Genomic DNA, 16645 nt, shown 5'->3' with positions numbered 1-16645 from the left:
GTAGTATTTGACATGTCATCCTGCCCCCCATCGAGGCCCCAGGCTTCTTCCCATGCGGTCAAGATGGCAAGTGACACAGGTGAACCAACGTGCAGTCACAAAGCGGCCAACAATGTCTAGAGACATTCTCATGTCTCTAGACATGAGAATACAGCAGTGAATAAAACATACGAATTCCTGTCCTTGTGGAGCTTACATTCGTGTGTGTGTGTGCGTGTGTATAAAAATCTTATCAAATATGTCAAATGATAAATGGTACAGAGGAAAACTAAAGCTGAATGGGGGATAGGGAGTGACGGGGTTAGAACTGAAAACAGGGAGTCCAGGGATGCCTCACTGAGAAGGGGACATCTGAGCAGCAACCTGAGGAAGGTAAGTGATCAAGCCATGTGGCTATCTGGGGCAAGAGCATCCTGGGCAGAGGAACAGCTAGTGCAAAGGTCCTGAGGTAGGTGTTGCGTTGCATGTTAGAGGGCCAGCAAGGAGGCCACATAGCTGGGAGATGAGGCCAGGGAGGGCTGTGTAGGCCACGGTCAAGGATTCCAGCTTGTCCTCTGAGATAGGAAGTGAGGGTCTTGAGCGGCAGAGTGGCATGATCTAACTTATATATATATATATATATATATATTTTTTTTTTTTTTTGCGGTACACGGGCCTCTCACTGCTGTGGCCTCACCCCTTGCAGAGCACAGGCTCCGGACGCTCAGGCTCAGCGGCCATGGCTCACGGGCCCAGCCGCTCCGCAGCACATGGGATCTTCCCGGGCCGGGGCACGAACCCGTGTTCCCCGCATTGGCAGGCGGACTCTCAACCACTGCGCCACCAGGGAAGCCCCGTAACTTATATTTTTAAAGGATCCCAATGGCTGTGTTGAGAACAGACTTTGATGGGGATTGAGGTAGGCAGAGAGACCAGTTAGGAAGCTCTTGTGAGGTACAGATGGGAGACAGTGCTGATTTGGATTAGGGCAACAGGTAGAGATGGTGAGAAGCAGGCAGGGGTTGGAGTGGGAGTCTCCAGGGATTCTGGCAACTGGATGTGGGATGTAAAAGAGACGAGTAGGAATGATGCCGGCATTTTTGGCTCAAGCAACTGGAAGCACGAAGTCACCGGTTACTAAGGTGCAGACGGCTGGAGGAGGGGGAGGTGAGGGGGCCTGTTTGTCAGAGTCACCCATTGCACGTGCAAGTGAGGTGGGGGGGCTCGTGCTGGAAATGTCGGTGTGGGAGTCATCAGCACATCGATGCTGTTTAAAGCCAAGAAACTGGAAGAGACTCCCTCAGTGAGAGAGTGTGGATGGAAAAGAGATGTCTGCGGACTGGAGCCTCGGGCAGAAGAGAAACAAGAAACAGAAAAGTCTGAGATGCTGTGCCGGCGAAGGAAGAGGGAAAAGCATGGGCCCTGGAAGTCGAATGGCGAGGGTCTTCCCTGGAGGAGGGGAGTCGGCTGCGGCGAGCTGTGCTCGTTGGCCATGGCTGATGAGCACTGACGCGTATTCGTGGTCTTTGTGGCCACAGCAGCGGTGGAAACGACAGGCAGGTACCACTCCTGAGTCATCTCACAGGCCGGGCACAACCTGAAACCCTCCTCAGACCCACTTCTACCACTTCAACACATATTAATCATTTCTAAACACGTTTGATCACACGCAAATTCCCTCAAGAGGTACATTTCCAATACACGTATTATTTAATGTAATGATTTCCCCCATATTGTCACTGTTTTCTGGATCATTCCAACCCACCCTGGGTAACATGTGATGGGGCTCAGTTCTGCCCTGTGTGCTGGGGACGGGAGGTCAGTGGAAGAAATGGAGCCACATATGTAAGAGGAGTTTGGAGGGTCCCCAGATGGATAATGGACATTTGGGGGTGGAAAGGATGGCAAAAGCAGAATCTTGGAGCTGGGAAAATGCAAGTGAGTTTGGAACCAGTGAATAACCACTGTGGGTGGAATATAGACTCATGGGATGCAGGGTTTGGCCTGCCCACGGTGGAGCGGTCTGTGAAGAAGAGGATAAGTCAGGAGTCCCTGAGTCAGTGTGGTCCTTTCTGTGGATCCGTCCCAGAGAGCTGTGAACTCTGGAGAGGCCCAGAGAGACTGGAGGTGAGAGCCCCCAGGCAGCGAGGGCTGCAAAGGGTTAACAGACCAGGGCAAGGTACAGACCCAGGAGGGCTGTCGGCAGGTGTGACTGTCCATCCCTCTATGAGGTACACCGGGACGTGTGGTAATCTCTCCATCATTTACCATCCATTTTTGTTGTTTTTAGTTTCTATCTTATCAAGACAAATTTTAATTTTCACACTCACTGATTGAACAGAACTGTGGTTTACAGATCACGTACTGCCACGTTCCCTGCTCTAACATTTCCCGTCTCTGACAGTTGCAGTTTTCCCTCTGGGACATCAGGCCACTATATGTTGTGAGGACAGGCTGTGGCGTCCCCCTTTGATGGGGGCAGTGTTTGGAGATGTGTCTGTGTCCCCCTTCCCGGTGTCACTGACGTTACAGTTGGCGTCGAGCAGCTGAGCAAAGAACCCGTGGATGAGTTGGGCTTCCCCTGAGGAGTGGGCCTCGCCTTGGCCCAGACCCTGGTCTGCCTCAAAGGGCTGAGACACAGTCCTCAAGGGGCCAAGAGGGACAGTAAAGCTCACAGGTTCCCGACAGGGATGGGGTCATCTGCCAGAGCAAGGAGTCGAGACTTTATCCTGTAGCTCAGGGAGAACCAGCCAAGCTCTTAAGAGGACCGATGTGATCAGGTTTGTTCCGATATGGAGAAACCCATGGCAGTGCCTGGCGAGGGGAGGGGCAGGAGGCCAGATGGGGCTGATGCAGTAGCCCAGGTGAGAGGCAGTGAGGACTGGGCCCAGGGCAGGGACGCTGGAGGGGAAGAGGAAGCTGGTGACGAGAGTGTCGTTGCAGAGGTCTGGTCAATAGGAATCAGTGCCTGATTGGATGTGGTGTGAAATCCAGGATGACCGCCAAGGGTCTGACCCGGGCAGCCAAGTCGATCATACTGCTTTCGACTCCTGCAGGGAGAACAGTGAGATGATCTTGTGCCTCTTCATATTCTGCAGATTATCTTGAATGGCTCACACTTTTGAGGCGGAGGTTTTTGTTTGTTTGTTTGTTTGTTTTTCTCGGGGGGTGGGGCGGTGCGGAGGGAGAAGAAAATGAGCCTGAAATATTTGAACAACGGCTTTGATTCTACCCTTCTCTTCATTCTCTTGGCAGCCTGACATTCTTAGGAGTGTGGAGCACAGAGAAATCTTTTTTTTTTTTTTTTTTTTTTGCGTTACGCGGGCCTCTCAATGCTGTGGCCTCTCCCGCAGCGGAGCACAGGCTCCGGACGCGCAGGCCCAGCGGCCATGGCTCACGGGCCCAGCCGCTCCGCGGCACGTGGGATCCTCCCGGACCGGGGCACGAACCCGCGTCCCCTGCATTGGCAGGCGGACTCTCAACCACTGCGCCACCAGGGAAGCCCAGAGAAATCTTAAACAGAGAATTGTTATGTGTAGATATGAGGATGCCATACCCCCCCCGCCCCCCGCCCCGCATTGGATTTCCTCTGCCAGAGCCACGGAAGGAGTGAATGAATAGAAGCCCAGCCTATTCCTGAACTTGACGGTGGCTGGACTCAGATCACCGCAGATGGCTGTGTGGGGTTAGCACTCAGCGCACTAAGCCTGCCCCTTCTTTCCTATTGTCTGCGTAACTCCATTGTTTTAAGCAAGCTGACTTCGTAGCCAGGGTTCATTCACTGCAGATGAAGCCTTTGTTAGAAAAAATTAGATCTCTGAAGCTTCTGGAGAGCTGGGGAAAATCACAAGCCATTAGCAGTGAAAGTTTCAATTCCAGATCCCTAGGCAAAAATGGCAGATGGCGTTTCTCCCTTGTTAATTCTTAAAAAAAAAATTAAATATGAAATAAATCTGGATGGTGGGGGAAGGGAATGGCCTCCAATAATTAGTTACTCCTGCCTGCCACTGGAATATAGTTTAGAGTTCGCAATAGTCCAGATGATTCCGGCAAACTATAGATTTCATTTCCAACGTTCAGCAGTGTAGTTGATACATATATATGGGTGAAAAGATGTTCCACACGGATGTCATGACGTGAATGGCTGAAATAGTATTTAAATTCTGTTTTCTTCAGGTGACCGGATCTTTCCCCCCTCTTCATTGACCCATTTGGGAATTGCTTTAAAACAGCCCAAGGATGGCTTTCCCCATCAGAAAAAGAAACCCAGTCACAATAAAGGGGCTGAGCAAATGGGTAGTTGGAAGCATTTTGAAAGCTCCAGCATCAGGAGTCTTTTAAGCCATGTAGCAAAAACTCTGTTGAAGATTTGAGGCAACTTTAAGCTTGGTATTTCTCATTAGAAAGACTTGTATCACCCTGAAAGAAGGGAAACCCTCCATTTAAAAAAAAAAAGTTACTGTGAGTGGCAGATTTTCCCGGAGCCCACGGCTGCACAGGCCACTTGAATTAGAAATCAGAGTTGTCTCGTGTGAGGAAGATGGTACTTTTACGCTTCGGATCACTCCGTATAACGTCAGCCGTGTGCTGCTAAGGCAGGAGCCTGAGACAGGCCAGGCGTCTTCTGCCTCTGGAGGTGCCAGCTGAACAGGGAGAACAACGGTTTCGGGGATTTTACGGTCAGTCTTACAGTCAGTCATTCCTCTGTTGGGCACCAGATGATACAAACGTTTTCGGAAGGAAAAGATGCTTGGAGCTGGAAGAGGCTTCAGGCATCGCCTAGGCAGGGTAAACTAGTTGTGTTAAGCATGAGGGCCATGCAGTCAAGTTCTGGACATGTCATCACCAGTATGTAAGTCACTGAACTTCTTTCAGCCTCTGTTTCCTCTTTCCTCAAATGAAGAAACAATATCCACCCACGAGGATATTTAAGAGGCTTGATTGAGACGATACAGTTAAAGAGCTCAGCACCGTGCCTGGCACACAGTAAATGCTCAATAAATGTTTGTTAATATAAATTTAGCCCAACTCCTTCACCGTGGGGGAGTGGAGAAGCCAGGAGATAGAGCAGAAACAAGAATCCTATGGAGATAGCCATCTTGTCCGATAGATGCACCGCTTAGGAATGCGGTCCTTCCAACCACAAACAAGCTTTCTGGTTTTTTCTTCTTTTTTTTAAGAAGATACTGGGGGTAGGAGTTTATTAATTTATTTATTATTTATTTTTGCTGTGTGGGGTCTTCGTTTCTGTGCGAGGGCTTTCTCTAGTTGTGGCAAGCGGGGGCCACTCTTCATCGCGGTGCGCGGGCCTCCCACTATCGCGGCCTCTCTTGTTGCGGAGCACAGGCTCCAGATGCGCAGGCTCAGCAGTTGTGGCTCACGGGCCTAGTCGCTCTGCGGCATGTGGGATCCTCCCAGACCAGGGCTCGAACCCGTGTCCCCTGCATTAGCAGGCAGATTCCCAACCACTGCGCCACCAGGGAAGCCCAAGCTTTCTGGTTTTGAGCATCGCCCTCAGGGGGCGGTGAGCGGCGGGCGGAACACATTAAAAAGTTAGAATTTGCAACTGGCAGCTTTAGAGCCATGTCCGGAGGCAACAGTCCAAAGGGAAACTGGCAGATTCTGACCCTGCCAACGTTATTCTGGACAATCGACTCAGCTCGTGTGAAGCAAGGTGCTAGTCTCCCAGTTCCCTCCCAGGGTCTTTGTTTGATTGCTTGTTTATTTTATTATTGTATTTTGGGTCTGACACAGAGGAAATCCATTACTCTGGCCAGATTTACAGGTGACTCGGAGTTGGGAGAGGATGGCTGATTCATTGGCTGCTGGGTTCACAGAGGTCCCAAAAGTCCAAAAAGAGCTGAAACTGCTAATAATTAAAATGAGACAGGGATACATCCAAAGTCCTGTACTTGGGTTCAAAAGGCGACTGCATCAACAAACTGCATAATTGCAAGAGCATGTTAAAAGAATTTAGGGTTTTTCATAGTTCATTGAAAAGGTGAGACTATTCCTTACAAGCTTCTGCCCCATCTGACTTTAATCTTCATTGTTTTAGCATCTCAAGGCTGTGGGAAACTCCACTTGGCATTTCAAAGCTTCCTGCTGAGCTTTCCAGTTTCCTCTGTCAGTTTCAGAACTTGGCAAGTGTCTTACAGGGGAAAGTGAGAAGTGCCTTGGGCTAATTTAACTGTCCTTCCTCTTCAGAAGAAACACAGGCCCCCACAAATCCCTGCTTTTTTAATCCCTCCATTCTCAGGAGGCTTCCTGAGGCTCTGCTTGTTCCTCTGCCTCCTTGTAGCAGTCCACTGCCTGGGCCCTTCGTTGGACCCTCTGCCCCTTGCTTCATGTCCAGGATTAAACAAATTCCCTGCCGCAAAAAGTGACAGCAGGATGTCAGGCCACCTTACCAGCCAGTTCCCCCCTTTCTGAGATTTTTGCCTGCTTAAGTCCTGGTTGTCTCAACAGCTCTCTAATGCCTTCATAGAGGGCGGTTTTGTATTTGATTTCAGCCTTCCTTGCTGGTTTCAGTAGGAGAGATGATCTGCCACAAGCCACTCTCGTACACAGAAGCAGAAGCTGCGCCCTCCTGTTCTTGATCTTGGGGGATACAGTCATTTTCCTGATGGTTGTGAGTGTCCTATTCTTTTACTTAGGCTAGAGACAAATATACAAAGTGTGCTTTGTCACAGGTGTAGTAGGGTCAAAGGGAAAAGGGCCGCTTTCCCCATGAGTATGGTGACAAGCCTCTCTCTCTCCCACTCAGACTTTGGTTTCTTCCAGAGAGCAAATGGTCAGATTGGGAGGGAACAGTCCCATTGCATTCTGGCCTGGCTTGAACACAGAGGGGTGATGCCGCAGAAGGGGTGACCATCCAACAGCAGGGGTGATCAATGGCACCCATCTAGGGAGAGACAGCAGGGGGTTGCGTGTATGGAAAGCGGACCCCGTGAGGAGCTACACTAGTGGCCAGCCCTCACCGAATGCCTTTGCCATTTAAACATCACAATGAGCCTATGCAGTAAAGGTTTGCTATCACGCCCATTTCACATATGAGGAAACTGAGGCCCAGAGGTTATGCTTAAGTGGCAGAGCCAGACTTGAGCGTAGGCGGTTTAATTCCAGAGTTGCCACACCGCCTCGTAATAGACGTGAAGATATTTAGCCTGGACAAAGAGGAGATGAGCAGTGGAGGGGGTGAGGCAGATCACTGTTTCGTTTTGGTTTTTTTTGGCGGCACAGTGAAAGTGCCGAGTCTTAACCACTGGACCACCAGGGAATTCCCTTGATCACTTTTTAAAATATCTAAAGGAAAGAGGAATCAGAGTTGAGCTCAGTATATAGAAAGATCAGTTAGAACTTTCCAGAGCTGGACCAGCTACCTTGCTTCAGGTGTGAGGGAGGACGTGAGCTCCCTAGCCCTGGAGGGTCCGAGCTGAGGCTGGACTAGGTGATTCTGGCTTGAGGCCCCTTCTGGCAGGTGGAGTCTGAGGGCAGAGACCAGGAGGAGCCCTTCGGAGGTGGCCTGAGGGCCAGGAGCCCTAGCCTGACTCTTTAGGCTCCTGAGGGCCCGCATTGCCTCAGCATCCCCCTCCCCCACAACTTTCTCTCTCTCTCTCTCTCTCTCTGTCTCTCTCTGTCTCTCAGTCTCTCATCCTCCTTCAACCGCTCCCCTGCTCACTCACAAAGCTCTAACCATGCCTGGGTTTCTGTTGCTACAAGAGGCCAAGTGCTTTCTCACTCCAAGTTTGTTGCACAAGCCATTGCCGCCTCCTTCTGTTGCCATGGCCAGCTCCTGCTCATCCTTTAGAGCCAGCTCAAACATCACCTCCTCCAGGAAGTCTTTCCTGAACACCTCATCCTGCGTAGCTCTTCCCCAGTTAATCTCCGTCTTATCCCCATGTTTGCTTCTCTCATGGCACTAACCACAGTCTGTGATGATCTTCATAGTTTTTTCTTTGTAGAAAGTCAATTCCATGGAGGCAGGGCCACTTTTGTCTTTTTCATTATGTATCCCTAATCCCTAGCAGTGTCGAATACTTGTTGAATGAATGAGTGACTGACCTTGACTATATTACTGTGGGTCTCAGTTTTCTAATCTATTAAGTGGGGAGCAGCTGTAGAGGAAATGCGATTAGTGCAGTGGTTCTCAAACTTGAGCGTGCCTCAGAAGCATCTGGAATGCCTGTAAAAACAGATTACTAGACTCACCCACAGAATCTCAGGAGGTCTGGAGAAATTTTGCATTTCTAATGTAACGTTGATGCTGCCGGCCAGGGGGCCCCACTTTGAGAACCACTGGGTTTGACTATCCCCAGGTCCCCTGAGGCACCCATCTTTAATTTTATCAAATTGAAATAATGAATATAAAAGTGCTGTGTTTATAAAAACAGTATAGATAAATGCAAGAGATGTTTTGAAACATTACTTTCAAACATAAAAGGGGAAGGGAGGTGGTGGAAAGAAAGGAAAGGAAAAAAACCCTTTCTAAATCAGGAGGGATTAACACCTACCGATGGCGTTTATAATGGCAAAAGGTCAGTTAAATGGAGGTGCCGGCTGACCAGGGCAAGCGGCCAAGCGGGTGCCCGGGAACGATGCTCGAAACGCAGCGCTTGCTGCAGCCGGGAGGTTTCAGGAGTGCTTCCCGCTGGCTCAGCATTTAATCCCCACCTCGGAGGGTAAAACGAGAGATTCACAGCTAAGGAGGAGAGTGAGAGTCCAAACCAGGGGAAAACAAAACAGAAGCAGAAAGCCGTGGTGACGCTAGAAGAAACACCTCATGACGTGCAGGTTTGCCTTGGTCTGGCTGGAGGTTTTGTTTGCTAAGTGATAAGCACCGATCAGAGTTCACATTCTTCCGAGTTCCCGCAGCCACCCCGCCCCGGGTTGTCTTTGGTTGCTCTCCATGTCTCTTCGTCCACGCAGCCTTACACCAACCAACCCGCATCCCTACCCCTCTGCGATTAGACCCATCCTGCCGTGACGGGTTTTAGGTCACTGACTCTCTGAAGGTCTCCCATTTCCAGGCTCTTCCACTTCTGTTTATGCTCAGGAGAAAGCATCCGCCAGGGCAAGTGTCTTCCCACCTCTCCTTACTAATCCTCTTAACCCTGGGAGTGGGGTCCTCCAGGGCAGACACAGTAGCAGGGCGCCGGAGAGCAAAAGCTGGTCTGGCCTCAGCCCAGCAACCACTCGAACCAGACCCCTGAATCCCAGAAGCGAGTCCGTCTTCGCGTTGCTGGTGTGTTAAAAACAGCCGCAGCAGCATCACCATTACCATCGTGATCGCTTATTATGTGTCAGGTAATGGGCTATTCACTTTACTGGACTTTTCCACTTAATCCTCATCTTGGGCTGAGAGCACAAATGCTAATTTCATCCCAAGTTTTATAACTGAGGAAACCGAGCCTTAAAGAAGTTTAGAAAGTTGACCAAACTCAAGCTAGAAAGAGGCAGATCTGGCTTTGAATCCAGGCGTGCCCGACTCTGGTGCTTTTGCCATACCGAGGGGCACACGGTGCTTCCCTGTGTGTGTGAAGGGGCATAATGGATCCCAGTTAACTGCAATTATGAAGAGCTGGAGTGGCAGTTTGGGCTGGTATCTACCACCCCCCCACCCCCACCCCCAAATAACTGTCCCCACTCCCCATAAACTGCAGGGGGAGCACCACTCAACTGTTGCCTGGTGGGAGCACCACTGTTCTCTAACCCTGTGCGGCAGCAGGGAAGGGGTAGGGGTGGGAGAGTCCACAAAGAAATACTGCACAAGGGAGCGAGCAGCAGGGCGACGAACATGCAAAAGTCAAGAACTGCCTGGACTGGAAAGGCCGCGTGTCTTCCAAAGGAGGGATTCTTAAATCATGATTAGAATGAAGATGGCAGGGTAATTGTAGATCTCATCATAATTCCACTACGAACCGTTCTGTGGAACAGGATGTCCACATTGGCCAGTTGAACTGTGAAAAAAGAGGTTCTGGAAATAAGCAGGCTTGGGGAAACGCTGTGTTGAAGTCCCCCAGGTCTCTTGACAGAAGGACCTTGCTTGTGCCTCTCATGTGCTGATGGGGTCATTATAGTGCTCAGCTTGGAAATCGGCCTCATACCTTGTTACACCCAAACACACACACATCAGACCTCAAAAGAATGGCAGCTATGTAGATATTTAGTGAAGGTTTCTGGGGAGTGATCAGCAGAGCAGGAAGTTACATTGCCCAGCTTGCCTCTAAATTTCCTTAAAATTCTCTTTAATTTCCTGGCTGCTCCCCTTCCCCCAGCTGCAGCAAGGCCCGAGGTATAGGAAAGCCTATTAGACTGTAGCAGGAAGGGCACACTTGCCCACCAGTTCTAATGGATTGTAGGGCCTCCCAGAGAGCTGTGCTGGGAAGGATCTCAGGATAGGTCTGGACTCAGTCTGAAAGAGTGTCGTGATTGATTAGTGATGTCTGCCATGGCAGTGACTAGGGATGCATTGGCAGCCTGAGAACCACAGATCTGCCACCCCAGGCCTACAACTTAGTCTAGGAAAGAGCTGGAAACGAGGCTTAAGGCTACACTGTGATCCTTGTTCTGCTCCAAACTTGTATCATAACCGTCATAAATTGAGTTTACCTCTGTGAGCCTCACTTTCCTCAGGGCAAAGTGGCACAGTCACACCCACCTCCCCTATGTCATAAAGAAATTGTGGTCACCCCTTGACCTACTAGGCTGTAGGATGTGCTGTACGAGGACACAGAAGTGTCACTACTTCCACAGACCATATTAATCAAGGTCTTGGCAGCACACATGGCACGTTCACCTTGATTAACTGGATTTTTTTTTTTTGTGGTACACGAGCCTCTCACTGCTGTGGCCTCTCCCGTTGCGGAGTACAGGCTCCGGACGCGCAGGCTCAGTGGCCATGGCTCACGGGCCCAGCTGCTCCACGGCATGTGGGATCTTCCCGGACTAGGGCACGAACCCGTGTCCCCTGCATCGGCAGGCGGACTCTCAACCACTGCGCCACCAGGGAAGCCCCACATTGACTTTTGTTACTGAGTTGTCGGGATGGAGGTGAACCATCTCTCCCGAAGGCCACCCTTTGGCTCTGTGCGCTAGTGGTCCTTTGCACATCTGCTCTAACTAGATACGGTTCTCCAGTCCGGGGTAGTTGTGGGGATGCACATTTTACTTTGTTTCACAGAATGACTAACATGATGGCCTTTGGCGGATCATGAGCGTTCATCCCTTAGGATCTGTGGGGGAATTGGTTCCAGGACCCCCCAAGGATACCAAGCCGTGCAGATGCTCGCATTCCGCATATAAAATGGTGTAGTATTTGCATATAACCTAAGTACATGCTCCTGCATGCTTTAAATTATCTCTAGATTACTTCTAATACCTGATACAATGTAAATGCTATGTAAATAGTTGTAAATACAATGTTGATGCTATGTAAGTAGCTGCCATTGTGTGGCAAAGTCAAGTTTTGCTTTTTTGGAATTTTCTGGAATTTTTTCTCCAAAAATTTTCCATATTGGAAAAATATGGTTGGTTGAATCTGCAGGTGTGGAACCCGAGGGTACTGAGGGCCGTCTGTATCTTCTGTGAGCCCCCGTATTACATCTCTAAAATGAAGCAGTGAGATTAAGCGATGCCTAAAATAGTTTCTACCTCTAGAATCCCATGATGCTGTAACTAATGCCAGGGTGAGGTGGGTATCTCTCTGGTGACCCTGTGCCCACCACTCCTGGCCCATGATACGCTTGATGGCACCTGGGGTCAAGCTCAGAGCCACAGACACCTTCAAGCTCTCTAGGCCACTGCCATCCGTCAGTTGATCACAAAGAAATGGCCAGAGGCTGAGGATCTGCGTCCCTCATGCAGGACCCAAGCCCCTCAGCCTGGGCGCCCTCCCTGGTGGGCTGACGTGGCCTTTAAGCTCAGGCGTCTTTAATAACTTAGCTCAGATTTCCAGCCAAGCGATTCTTGAATCTTTTCATGCGGTAAAGTGTAACAGTGATTCCATGACACCTTTTCTAATTGTGTTTTAATTGAAAAGACTTGATTTTGATTATAGAAGGCTACAGCTTAGTTGAAGGGCTTGTTAAAACATGTATTAAATCCAAAAGATTGCAATGTTTTGCTGTGTAATTATGTAAACAGTCACGTAAACGGAGCCCTTTACAAGTCAGCAGGAATACTTTTTCAATCACATGCTGGCTAACTGGCACCGTTGATCAGTGACAGGTGAATTTTTTTTTCAAGGACAAACCCAAGTTGGTATCCACCCCCTGACATCAGCCAGGCCAGCTTTTTCATTTTCTCCTTTTGTGTACGTTTTTCCTTGAAATCCGTTGTGATTTTAAATAATGTTTCTGTGTCCTCAGGTGTGCGTGAATTCCCCATCATTGTTAAGGAAAATAAAATGCGGCCCGTCTCTAAAATGTTTAGATTTCTCAGCAGCAAAAACGATCCAGGCATTAAAAAAAAAAAATCCTCAACTATAGTTTTAAAATAGGAATAGAACTACCTTAAAATTCCCTGCAGTTTTAATAAAAGTGTCCATTAAATTTACTGAGGATAAGAGTAATTTACCTACAAACCTGCTATCCCTGCCTTCCCGAAAGACCTATGATGCTCACCTATCTTTTTTGAACTTCAAAATAAATAAAACGTTGATCAGAGATGTCACTGAAACATTACTTCTTCCCGTCATCACTCGCTCAGCCCTGGCCTCTTAGAAGGAAACAGGCCCCGCAATCATGATTTCCTCCCAGCCCCAAGAAAATAGAAGTCACAAAGGGGCTGGTGAATTATGTGCTCCCAGTGGATTTGAAGGGAAGCGTTTACTGAGGGAGAAAATTGTTTTAATCTTATAACAACCAAGGAGGAGAGTTTGTAAAAACACAGAACACCTACACATACACTTGATTTAGTTGCATAGGAACACTCGGGAACATTTCTTCCCACAAACGCGCCTGATGCCTAGCTGAGGGGCTCTTGCTGTGACCTGGGCAGGGGCGGGTGGGCCTGGCGGTGCAGGGAGGGGAATGGGGAGTTCTGGGTGGGGGGGGGGGCGGCGGCAGTGAGGGTAGTGAGACCACAGTACAGTAGACTGGGGATCCCAGGGACTCAGGGAGGACAAATCCCCTGCAGGATGTAGGCTCTCCAGCCCCTTCTGGAAACTCAGGACATACAGACACCCCAAGCTTTGCTCCCCCAAGGCCCAATCCCTCAACTCCCAGGATGGAGGAGTCTGGTGGCACCTCTGCCCCAGGCTGACTGGAATAACTTCCTGGCAAACCCAAGCCTCAGTCCTTACCCCTGGTATCCCTGACAGAACTCACCACACGGGGCGTTTTGTGAGCTCAGTAGCCATAGTAGCCACAAACAATAAACAGACAAGCTAACAAATTGAAATCTTCAGGAAGCCAGTCCTAGAAATGGCTTGGAGGAGAAAATAAGAGTCATACCTGGTTGAAAAGAAAGATGCATGCTTCCCATTTCTGGGGGGAAGAGGAAGGAAAGGAGGAAATGGGGGAGGGAAGGAAACAAAGGATGTGTGAATGCATGTGTCTCTCTATGGGAGGGAGTGCACAGCCGGGAGGTTGCGGGAGTGTGTCAGTTGCTGGGGAGAGGGCGGAGGTGTGTGGTCAAGGGACTTTCTCATTTGGTCTATGTACTTATGGGCTTGAATCTTTTAACAAGGGAACCTATTCGTGGCTTACTTGTGTCGTTTTCAAAAAGGGGAGGGGGCAGGATTTTAAACAGAAATGTCCAGATTTGGAGAAGAACATTACAAGTGACCTATTCGTATGAAGCAGAGGAATGGGCCATGGTAACCCAGCGAAAGAGGAGTCGAGGGGAAAACGTGGTCTTTATACCCTCCTTCTAGCTCACATCCCTTTGTCTCCTTTAAGAGAATTCCTTTTGCACAAGGATGTGCTTTGTTCAAAGGGGTAACTGCTGGTTTCTGGAAATACAGTTCAGGCTCAGATCATTTCCAGTCGACACAAAACGTATCGTCACGGAACGGCCCTCCCGTTCTCTGAGAGTACGTAACCCAGCAATACAAGGCGCCACACAGGATCTCCAGGTGGTGGGTATTTTCTTGGAACCGTTGGTTTAAAGGGGAGGGTGATTAAACTGTTGCTGATGGCTTTTGTGCTTTATTAGAATGCCCTCATTCAGCCCTGTTAGTGTGTGTGGGTGTCAGATGCTGACACAGAAAGGTGTACCTGAGACTGTGGCATCTTCCTCCTTCCCTGATGGGCCTCCTCCCATCCCCAGTTGCAGGCTTTCCTCACTGCAGTGCATTGCCCCGTCAACTCTGAGCGAGTGTAAGTGGATCTTTGCACGTGTGAGCATTGTCTTCCCAAGTAGACGATATTGTAGGGAAGGAAAAAAACCTTTTCCTTCTACCCTCCTAGGTTCTCTGACTGGGGCCCTCTTAAATTAGACCAACAAAAAGATTAACAAGAGAAAAAGCAGTTTATGTATGCGGCACCTCACTAGGGGGAAACCTTGGGATGAGTAACTCAAAAGGGTGATTAGAACTTGGGCTTACATAGCACCTTTGCAAAAAAAAGAACAATACGTTTGTAGAGTAGTGACGAGACAAAGGAAAGGGGTTTTAGGTTTCCAAGGGCAGCTGATGGAGTCCAGTGTGTTTGTGCAGGTCCTTTTTCTCCATGGTCATAAAACTTCCCCAGGAGAAGGGATTTATGGCAGTCCCCATTTTCTGGAAGTTTCTGCGCTTAGTCAGATAAAGGCATCTTTCTGCATCTGTTGATTTTCATTTGCCTCCAACTCAAAATAATCCTTATACCCCAGAGGCACATGTTGGGGTGGCATGTTCTGATCCCCTCCAGTATGCATGCTTCCCACAGTCTCTGTACTCACCCCTATGCCCCTTACCTCAGGTATAGGTTCTTCACATAATATGCCCTCAATAAATACCAACTCTTTATCAGTCCCCTCTTTTGGTGCCTCTAGCTCATAAATTAGCTTTCATGAGGTAAGGCTGTGTAATAAGCATCCCCACATCACAGCGGCTTACTGCACGACGGTTTATTTCTCAGCTCCGTTTCATGGTGATTTTTGCCGGTTGCCTCTAGCTCTGCTCCATGTGTCTCTTCTTCATTCTGGGAACCAGACTGAAGAAGCAGCTGCTGTCAGGGACACACAAAGGGAAGAGAGCCACAGAGCTGGTGGAACCACACAATGACTTAAAACTCCTGCTTGGACCTTGCAAATGTTTCATCCGCTCACATTCCATTGCTGAAGCAAGTCACGTGTCCAAGCCTAACGGTGCAACAGGGAAGGATATTCCTTCCATGGGAAGGCTCTGCACATCGGTGGCTGCAGACGGGATGTTCGATTCTCCCACGGGAGGGGCCAGTGATTGGTGATGGAGGCAGCCACTCAGGCTAAGCTACCACCTTGTTGTGGCTATTTTTTTTTTTTTTTTGCGGTACGCAGGCCTCTCACTGTTGTGGCCCCTCCCGTTGCGGAGCACAGGCCCCGGACGCGCAGGCTCAGCGGCCATGGCTCACGGGCCCAGCCGCTCCGCGGCATGTGGGATCTTCCCGGACCGGGGCACGAACCCGCGTCCCCTGCATCGGCAGGCGGACTCTCAACCACTGCGCCACCAGGGAAGCCCTTGTGGCTTTTTGAGTCAGCCTTTCCTGGATTACCCATGTCAGGCCTTTGTACTCGTCCACTGGCCTCCCAATTTGCCTCCATTTTCTTTCTTTCTTTTATGTTTCTATTATTGTTCTTCCAATTCTAAAAGCAACACGTTTTTACTGTAATGTATTTCAAACAAAGTGAAGGTGACTCTTGCCACCCCTACTAAGAATTTTCCATCCCAGAAGCAATCACTATGAGCTGTTTAGGGTGTATCATTTCAGACATTTTCCATGCTTGTACAACCACATGAAGTGTACACACATAAATAAGATTTTAGGTAAATAGTATCTTCCTATCCATATCCATATTATTTTGTGGCCGCATTTTGTACTTAGCAGTGCACTGCAGATATCTTTGTGTTGAGTTGCTTTCTTCTTTTTATGCTTACACAGTATTCCATGGCATGGGCATTCCACTCTGACTTTTTTCCCTACTGGTGGAGATTTAGGTTTGTTTCCTTTTTTTTTTTTTTAACAGCAGTGCTGCAAAGAAGGTTCTATATTAACATGTGCAAGTAGTTTTGTAAGCTGGATTCCTAGAGGTGGAATTGCTGGGTTAGTACATTGTACATTTTGATGGACTCTACCAGATTCTTCTCCTGAAAGACTGTGCCAGTTTACACCCTCCCCAATGTGGCTAAATGTGTCTGTTCCACTCTACCCAGCCCACATATTTTTTAAAAGCTTTTAGTTCTGAAACAATTTTAGACTCATATAGAAATGGCAAATGTAGTGCAACCACTGGTTGTACATATTCTTTTTTTTTTGGACACAAAATTGGTATGACCAGTGTATCCTTCATCCAGTTTCCCCCAAAGATAACCTCTTCCATATCCACAGTATAGTTAGTTATCAAAACCAGGAAACTGAGGTCAGTACAATACTGTTAATTAAGACTTGTTTGGATTTCACCAGTTTTTACATCACCTTTTTTTCTTTTGGTGAATAGTTCTGTGAGATTTTATCACATGTATAGATTTGCCACAGACGTTTTA

This window comes from Phocoena sinus, chromosome 16 (assembly GCF_008692025.1).
Source record: "Phocoena sinus isolate mPhoSin1 chromosome 16, mPhoSin1.pri, whole genome shotgun sequence".
Taxonomy (NCBI): domain Eukaryota; kingdom Metazoa; phylum Chordata; class Mammalia; order Artiodactyla; family Phocoenidae; genus Phocoena; species Phocoena sinus.
Note: the sequence above shows the minus strand (reverse complement) of the source record.